At 52.3% G+C, this 9,205-nt stretch overlaps 1 pseudogene; it reads right to left on the bottom strand.

Moving 5' to 3' along the window:
• The window catches only part of LOC102248779, a 2,641-nt pseudogene extending 2,358 nt beyond the window's left edge, over positions 1-283 (bottom strand).
• Positions 284-9,205: the final 8,922 nt, after the last annotated feature.

Here is a 9,205-nt window from a genome sequence, read left to right as displayed (position 1 = left end):
CCCCGAGGGGCAGGTGGGAGGGGGCCGCGCCGCGCCGGTGTAACAATGGACCCGGGTGTGTGTGCGGGGTCCTGCGGGCACCTCGCACGGTTCCAGGAACCAGACCTCCCCGAGCTGCAGGCTTGGGCTCCAGCGTTCGGATGGCCCGGGGCCGGGTTTGGTCCTCTGAGGTCGCCAGGGGTTTGCCCTGGTAGCCGAACCCCGTGGCCCTGCGAGTTAACGAAGGTGGGCGGACGCGGTGACCTCCTGTCACCCGGTGGGACGAGTGCAGTCGCCTGTGCATCGCGGATGGGCCTGGCAGAGGCCGGCGGCGCCTTCTAGGAACGAGGCTGGTGCTGCGCTGACAAAGGCCGGGAGGGATGCTGTCCTGACCGGGAACGCTGGGCGCCAGGGGCTGGTGATGGCGCCTTGGCTGTGGCTCCGTCTAGGGAAGGAGATGGATGCGTCCCGCCAGCCTCACGCCTCCAGAGCTGTGGGAAGCCGGCAGTTCGTGGAGAGAGGAAAACATTATGGATTCAAATTCTGTTTGTTGTTCCTGTGCTGATGCCAGCAGCTCCCTCTGTCTTGGTGCTAAAGGGACTTTTGCTGCCTGCCCCCGGAGCTGGTGAAGGGGTTTATCTGACTGTGCCCTGCTCTTCATTGCTGGGTGAGTTACAGTTCCAAATTGCACCACGAACCTGTCTTGGAGGTGTCCAACCCACCAAAGCATTTGGTGAGCAAAGAAAGAGAAAACTTTGGTTGTCCGGCCGGGGTGACTCGGTGGTTGAGCGTCTACCTGTGAACCGGGTGGTGGGCTGGATCCCCAATGTGAGGGATGCAGGAGGCGGCCGATCAGTGATTCTCTCTCATCATTGATGTTTCTGTCTCTCTCTCTCTCCCTTCCTCTCTGAAATAATTAAAAACACATTTAAAAAAAGATTTCAGTCTTTAAAAAAACACACAAAAACATGAAGTCCGCCGAAACTGTACTGAAAAAGCAAAACAAACCAACCTTTGGAGCTGGTGCTTGTGTTTACGTCCTCTCAGAGCAAAGGGTGTGCCCGCTCCTTCCTTTCTTCCTGCTGTCAGTGCCTCCTCTCACAGACGGAATTCATATGGCGTCCAGTTACAAGCCAGCTCCCGAAGAGTGAAAGCCGGTGTTGTTGACTGTGTCGGGGACCTTGTTTTCCAAATTCATCAGGTCCCAGGTTCCTTTACCATCTTCCAGGGAAACATGGCTTCTCTCATCCCGAGTCCGAGCCTTGAGGGTTTGCCGAGCGCGTGGGCCAGCGCCAGCCCCGTGTCTGCACGCAGACACGAGTAATGTGTGTGCCATCTTACCTTCACTTTTCTTTTTAGGAGATGTTTGATTTTCTTAAAAAAAAAACCCCACTTATTTTCTTAAATGATTTTTTTCAGAGAGAGAGAGAGGGAGAGAGAGAGAGAGAACCATCAGTTGGCTGCCTGCTGCTGGGGTGGAGTCTGCAGCCCCGACCGGGAATCGAACCAGCGACCTTTCAGGGCCTGGGATGATGCTCCAACCACGGAGCCGCCAGCCAGAGTGCGTGAGTGACTTCCTGCCGCTGCTGGAAGCTGGCGGGGGAGCTGTGTGTGTGCTGCCCATTGTGTGTGGGACTGGATGTCACCGCTTAACCTTTCGTATCTGGAGGAGAGCGGGAAGGAAGAGAAATGAGAGGAAGATAGAAGTGCTATTTTTAATCGTTTTTTTTAATAAGATTGCGGATGTGAAAGCAGAGGATGACGCGCTCTGATTTTGGAAGTTGCTTTTGATTTCCTAACTTCAAGGAATGTTCTGAGTTAGAGGGACAGGGCTAGTGCCTTCATATTTAGGACCCGGTTTTTGTTGGTTTCAGTGCCAGGGAACAGCGGGGGTTTGCGGGTCCCAGGTAGTGTGTCCCCCAGCGCCCCTGTTCGGTTGCTGAGTGAACGAGTGCGAGGCACGGGCACCTTCCCGGCCAGCTGCTCGCGGGAGGCGCGATAGCATCTGTTTGGATTCGGTGTTTTGTTCCGGGGAATGCAGCTTGTAGCCGAATGCAGCTTGTAGCCGTTTCTCTCCACTGACGATGATAAGATAGGATTTGCGTAGCCCGGGCGGCAATGCAAACAGGAAGGTCTCCGTTTTCCAGGTGATGAGGGCTCTGCCTGGGAGGCCAGGCACCTGCTTCCCGTGTTCACGACGGGCTTTGAGGCCGGGGCGTTCGTACCCGTCGCGTCTGCGGGTAAAGATGTTGCTGCCGTTCCCACAGGTGGTACCAGCCTCCTTCTCTCCTGACAAGCAGGATGAGTGAGGGGGGAGAAGACAGCCGGTCACCGAGAGAGAGAGAGAAACACGCCCGCCCGTTTTCCCCGGGGGCTGGACGGGGCCAACATCCAGATCACGAGTAATGTGTGTGCCATCTTACCTTCACTTTTCTTTTTAGGAGATGTTTGATTTTCTTTAAAAAAAAAACCCCACCTATTTTCTTAAATGATTTTTTTCAGAGAGAGAGAGGGAGAGAGAGAGAGAGAACCATCAGTTGGCTGCCTGCTGCTGGGGTGGAGTCTGCAGCCCCGACCGGGAATCGAACCAGCGACCTTTCAGGGCCTGGGATGATGCTCCAACCACGGAGCCGCCAGCCAGAGTGCGTGAGTGACTTCCTGCCGCTGCTGGAAGCTGGCGGGGGAGCTGTGTGTGTGCTGCCCATTGTGTGTGGGACTGGATGTCACCGCTTAACCTTTTGTATCTGGAGGAGAGCGGGAAGGAAGAGAAATGAGAGGAAGATAAAAGTGCTATTTTAAATCGTTTTTAATAAGATTGCGGATGTGAAAACAGAGGATGACGCGCTCTGATTTTGGAAGTTGCTTTTGATTTCCTAACTTCAAGGAATGTTCTGAGTTAGAGGGACAGGGCTAGTGCCTTCATATTTAGGACCCGGTTTTTGTTGGTTTCAGTGCCAGGGAACAGCGGGGGTTTGCGGGTCCCAGGTAAAGTGTGTCCCCCAGCGCCCCTGTTCGGTTGCTGAGTGAACGAGTGCGAGGCACGGGCACCTTCCCGGCCAGCTGCTCGCGGGAGGCGCGATAGCATCTGTTTGGATTCGGTGTTTTGTTCCGGGGAATGCAGCTTGTAGCCGAATGCAGCTTGTAGCCGTTTCTCTCCACTGACGATGATAAGATAGGATTTGCGTAGCCCGGGCGGCAATGCAAACAGGAAGGTCTCCGTTTTCCAGGTGATGAGGGCTCTGCCCGGGAGGCCAGGCACCTGCCTCCCGTGTCCACGACGGGCTTTCAGGCCGGGGCGTTCGTACCCGTCGCGTCTGCGGGTAAAGATGTTGCTGCCGTTCCCACAGGTGGTACCAGCCTCCTTCTCTCCTGACAAGCAGGATGAGTGAGGGGGGAGAAGACAGCCGGTCACCGAGAGAGAGAGAGAAACACGCCCGCCCGTTTTCCCCGGGGGCTGGACGGGGCCAACATCCAGATCCCTTTCCTTTCGAGTTTTCCTTTGTCGCGGCTCACGCATGTGATTGGTCTGGACGTCACCTATTTCCCCGTCAGAGAGAGAGAGAGAGAGAGAGAGAGAGAGAGACATGAATGTGAGAGAGAAACATCGAATGGTTGCCTCCCTTACGCACCCTAACCAGGGCTGGAACCCACTACCTGGGCGTGTGCCCTGCCTGGGAATCGAACCCGAGACCCTTCAGTTTACAGGATGACGCTCTAACCAACCGAGCCACACTGACCACGGCGGTCACTCATTCCTGCACTCACTGGTGGTTTCTTGTACGTGCCCTGACCCCGATGGAGCCCACAACCTTGACATACCCGGGTGTTCCTGCCGTCTGGAGTGTGAGCCAGGCAAGGACACGCGGGACATGGTTCGTGCCTCTAGGAGCCTGCGTGGTGAAGGGCGCCCAGCCGTGTGCGGGCTGCATGCGGGTGGGGTGTGGAGCGTAGAGCTTTGGGGGTGAAATCAGTGAGCACTGCTGTGTGCCGGACACCGTGGCGTTCCCCGAGGCCCCGGGAGGCGTGTCACCCCCAGGCTCACGTGGCTGACAGGTGGTGCTGGGCTTGTGGCCCCAGACCCCTCTCCCCCTCCCCCCGCTGGTGTTCAAGCCGATGGGATGCGGGTGAAATGGACAGTCGTTTCACGTACACACTGTGCTGCCTCCTAGGCACAGGGTGAGGAGCCAGGTCCCCAATCCGCCCACCGGTGTTCCCGAGCGTCCAGGCCTTGGCCTCGCCGAGTGGCTGCAGGACGAGGCTGCATGGAAACACTGCTGCGCCCCAGCCTCCCCCCGCCCCCCCCGTGTCCACCGGTCACTGCGCTGACCTTCAGCATCTACGTCTCATCCGTGGCCGCAGATGGTTTCCAGGCATCCAGGCAGCCCGCTAGCCCCTGGCGTGACCTCAGGGCCAGGCTCCGGCCTCCCGCGGCGCCCGTTTCCTTGGAGACGCCGCCGAGACCGGGGTCTGTCCCTCAGCTTCTTCCCCAGAGCTGCCGGCAAGCGGCCGCCCAGCAGGCCCCAGCCCCTTCGCCTTTCGCTGCTGGTGTCAGTAGGCAAAGGCCTGTGACGAACTAGAAAGGGCCGCTCCGGAGGCAGAGGGGGAAGGAGCATTAGGGAAGGCGTGGTGCCTCCGTGGTGGGTACCCGGGAGCGGGTGGTCCCACTCTGCCACCACCGGGCTCTGGTGGGCTTTGGCTCTGCCCCTCGCCTGGCACCTCCCGGATGCTTCTGCTGTGGGGGAGCCCCAGGCCGGTTCTCGTGGACCCTCATTTCCGCGTGTCTGGGAAGTGCTGACACACACACTTCCCACGAGGCCGGGCCCGGGGCTCGGGGCTGCGCGTCCTTGAGTGCTCTGCAGTGACCGTCTTGATGTTTTCTGTTTTTGGTCCTTTGCAAACATTTTCGCTTTGCACTGGGCTCCGCACGTTACGTGGCCGGATCTGACTGGTAGAGCTCAAGTGCAGACTCCAGCATCACCCGGCCGGCGTGGCTCAGGGGTTGAGCAGCGACCTAGGAACCAGGAGGCGATGGTTCGATTCCCAGGCAGAGCACATGCCCGGGTTGTGGGCTCGATCCCCAGTGGGGGCTGTGCGGGAGGTGGCTGATCTATGTTTATCGAACCTGGGACCCCTCAGTCCGCAGGCCAACGCTCTATCCATGGAGCCAAACCGGTTAGGGCCTTATTCAACTTTTTGGTGGAAATATTTCTATGTGGTACAAGCAGGTCAATGATAAGATTGGAAAAGAAAAAGAACCCGATTAATAAAATGAATGTCTCAATTAATTAATAATTGGCCCTTTATTTTTCCCTTTCTTGTTCACAAGCTAAATAATCATTCTTAATGCTTTCAATAAACACCCTATGAAACAAACAAACATTGTAAAAAATGATATGAACTGAAGCAATCAATGTGTTGCAATAGGAAAAATTTTGCAACCAAAGAATTAATTTTGTTTCGGCACTTAATAGAGCAAAGGAATAGAATGTATTTCTTCCACAGATGTTATTTTTTTTAAATTTTATTTTCAATTACAGTTGACATCCAGTATTATTTTATATTAGTTTCAGGCATACGGCACAGTGGTTAGACAATTATATAATTTATTATATGTGCTGCCGAAGTGAGCACAACAATCATAAATTTATGAAGTGATCCCCCCCCCCGATAATACAAGTACCCACATGGCATCATACATAGTGATTACAATATTATTGACTATAGTCCCTATGCTATAGTTTACCCCCTAAACAGATGTTATTGATGGTGTTCTTTTCCATGGATATTATCATTTACATCACTGTAATTTCACATAAAAATTGCAGAAGTACAGGTATTCAAATATAAGTACAGTACTTAAAAATATAATGCTTACTTTATATTCAAATATTTTAAATAGAAAAGACTTGTGAAGAAAAGAAAAACAGTGATGCTGTCTTTTCTTACAAGGCTTTTTGCACTATGACTTTAAAAACTATATGCATATATCATTTTGATAAAGTAAAATTTACATTACATGTGTCTATTTATGTTATATGTGCATAAGAAAATAACTGTAAGTATACTTATACCAAGCAATTAACAATAGCTATCCTTGGGGAATGGGAGTTTGGGGTGGGACTGAAGAAGAAAAACACTTTTTAAAAAACCTCATAAAAAGTAACAGAATAAACTGATGAACAGAGTGGATTCAGAGACATGAAAGCATGGAACAGAGTGAGCAATCTAATAGGGGAGGCTGGGTGGGTGTGAGGTAATCAACCAAAGACCTTGTATGCATACTATATGCATAACCCATGGCCACAGACAATTGGGCGCTGAAGGCCTGGGGTGGGAGGTGGGGCAGGGGGAGGCTGGAAGGAGTCAATGGGGGGAAAAAAGGGGACATATGTAATACTTTCAACAATGAAGGTTAAAAAAAAAGTCAAAGCTTAGTGAAGGAAATTTGGAAAGCATAGCAAAGCACCCTGGGAAAACTACCCGTAATCCAGCAGCCCGCAGAGAACGGCCGAACATTTGTAACCTGGCACCGTAGTGAGGATATGCTTCTGTAACGCCTTTACACTGACGAATTAACAGTGTCTCTCCCACAGCATTCGCCTTCTGCATTGTACGGGTAAACATGCTTTTCCTAACGAATCGCCCGGTTGACTATCTCGTGTTTGCTGCTCTGTGGGCTGTTACAGATAGCTCTGCTGTGATCCCGGTGCTGCGGTGATGAAGCTGCGGCCGCGTGTGTCCAGGCACTTGCCGGGTATCCCGGGTCCCCATGGAGCGCTCGCCTGGGCGCTGGGAGAGCTCACAGTGGGGAATAGGTGTTGGCATGGAGGCGTGGTTGTGTGTGTTTACTTGTTTTCAGTTCTCTACGAGGAAGCACGTACATTGTTTAAGGAGATTTTATTATGTGCATTTTAGTCTTATGATTCATCAGCTTGTTTTGCAGTTTATAGCAATCATTTTGTAATCACATTAACGCAGGTATACGCACTTATATTCTTGCCCATGTAAGGCCTAAGATTATTTTGGTAACAGGTTTATTATTATTATAGCAAAAACTTATGTGGAATCTCAGAGGGAAGGCAGGGGAGGGTAGGTGAGTGGGAGGTGATCCACCAAAGAACTTATATACATACTAGAGGCCCGGTGCACGAAATACGTGCACGGGTAGGGTCCCTAGGCCTGGCCGGCGATCGGGGCCAATCGGGGCCTTCCGCCTGCTGGCCAGGGCCTTCCTTCGTTCCACGCTGCCCCCTGGTGGTCAGCGCACGTCAGAGCGAGCGATCGAACTCCGGGTCGAACTCCCGAGGGGACACTTTGCGTATTAGCCTTTTATATATATGGATAGAAGATATGCATAACCCGTGGACACAAACAATAGGGTGGTGAAGGCCTGGGGTGGGGATGGGCTGGAGGAGGTCATTGGGGGGAAAAAAGGGGACATATGTAATACTTTCAACAATGAAGGTTAAAAAAAAAGTCAAAGCTTAGTGAAGGAAATTTGGAAAGCATAGCAAAGCACCCTGGGAAAACTACCCGTAATCCAGCAGCCCGCAGAGAACCGCCGAACATTTGTAACCTGGCACCGTAGTGAGAATATGCTTCTGTAACCCTTTTACACCGACGAATTAACAGGGTCTCTCCCACAGCATTCGCCTTCTGCATTATACGGGTAAACATGCTTTTCCTAGCGAATCGCCCGGTTGACTATCTTGTGTTTGCTGCACTGTGGGCTGTTACAGATAGCTCTGCTGTGACCCCCCCCCCCCCACGCTCTTTGGGGTGCTTCGGCCAGGGTGTCAGGAGCCTGCGTCCTCTGGTGCTGTAGTCTCTATGGAAAGTGGTGGCAGCCGCCAAGGAAATTTGGAAATGGGGTCAAAGTTCGACGTGTTTTTATGACCCAGCCTTCATTCTGCGTCGGCAGGCTGGCGACTCCGGGAGGGGTTGTCGCAGGCGGGGTGTTAATCCTTGGGAGTATTCTTGCTGTATGATCAGGTTCTAGAAGTGGATTTGGAGGGTCAGGCGGTGCTGTGTTTTAAAGCCCTTGGTATTGCTTAAACGAGTAGGTATTTGTGGGGGCTCAGGACAGTGCCTGCCTGTGAGTGTGCATGTGGAACGCACTTCCTTCTGAACCCCAAGTCCTGGTCTAAGGGGAGTCCCCTGAGCCCCAGCTTCCTCCTCGTCAAAATCCAGGCGGCGTCCGCGCTCTGCGAGGACTGGCTCTAGGAGCAAACTGAGGTGCTTTGAATCATAACCACACAGCTGGCCGGGTCGCTCAGGCGGTTAGAGCGTGGTCCCGACACGCCAAGGTTGTGGGTTCGACCCCTCGTAGGGCACGTGCAGGAGTCAGCGCATGAATGCATGAGTAAGTGGGACCACACGCCGATGTTTCTCTGTCTCTCCCTCTCTCTCTCGTCAGTCAATTAAAAAATAGCATAATAACATATGCCATTTCTATAGGATCTGTGAGGGCTTCCCCGTGACTCGATGGCTCCGTAGAGCGGACACGGCAGAGGGGTGAGTGGAGAGGAAGCGTCTCTCTCGTCCTTCATTTCCTTTCCCTCCTTCAGCCACGCTTCGGGGATTTTGCTTCTTCCCAGAAGTGGCAGCATACCATCTCCGTGAAATAATTTAACTGAACACTCTGTAGGAACACATTCTCTCTTGTGCATTTTAAGAGCTGGGCGTGTAACAGTTGTCCCTGACCTTGGACAAGAGAATTTCCCTTTCTGTGTGTTCCGCAGTTTACCGGTATTTTCTGGTCTCAAGCTGGATGTCAAAGTTAACTTTACTATTAATTTTCATTTCCCCCTTTTTTCCTGGTCTGATTCAGAGACTTTTTTTTTTTATTCTCACCAGAGGGTATTTTTTTATTGATTTCTAGAGAGAGTGGGAAGGAGGGAGGCAGGGGAGAGAGAGAGATGCTGATTGCTTGCCTCCCGCACCTGCCCCTACCAGGGCTGGGGAACCTGCGACGGAGGCACCTGCCCTTGACTGGGAATCAAGCCCAGGACCCTCTAACCACTGAACCACACCGGCCAGGCCAAAGACATTTTTTTAGGTGGCATTATGACTAGTAAATGATCTGGTAATCTTATAAAAAAACTTTAACATGCGTTTTAAAAAATGTTTTTATTAATTTATTATTATTATTTTTAAATATATCTTTATTGATTTCAGAGAGGAAGCGAGAGGGAGAGAGAGAGAGAAACATCAATGATGAGAGAGC

The sequence above is a fragment of the Myotis brandtii genome, unplaced genomic scaffold (genome assembly GCF_000412655.1).
Source record: "Myotis brandtii unplaced genomic scaffold, ASM41265v1 scaffold1185, whole genome shotgun sequence".
Lineage (NCBI taxonomy): Eukaryota > Metazoa > Chordata > Mammalia > Chiroptera > Vespertilionidae > Myotis > Myotis brandtii.
This window is presented reverse-complemented; position numbering and strand designations above follow the sequence as displayed.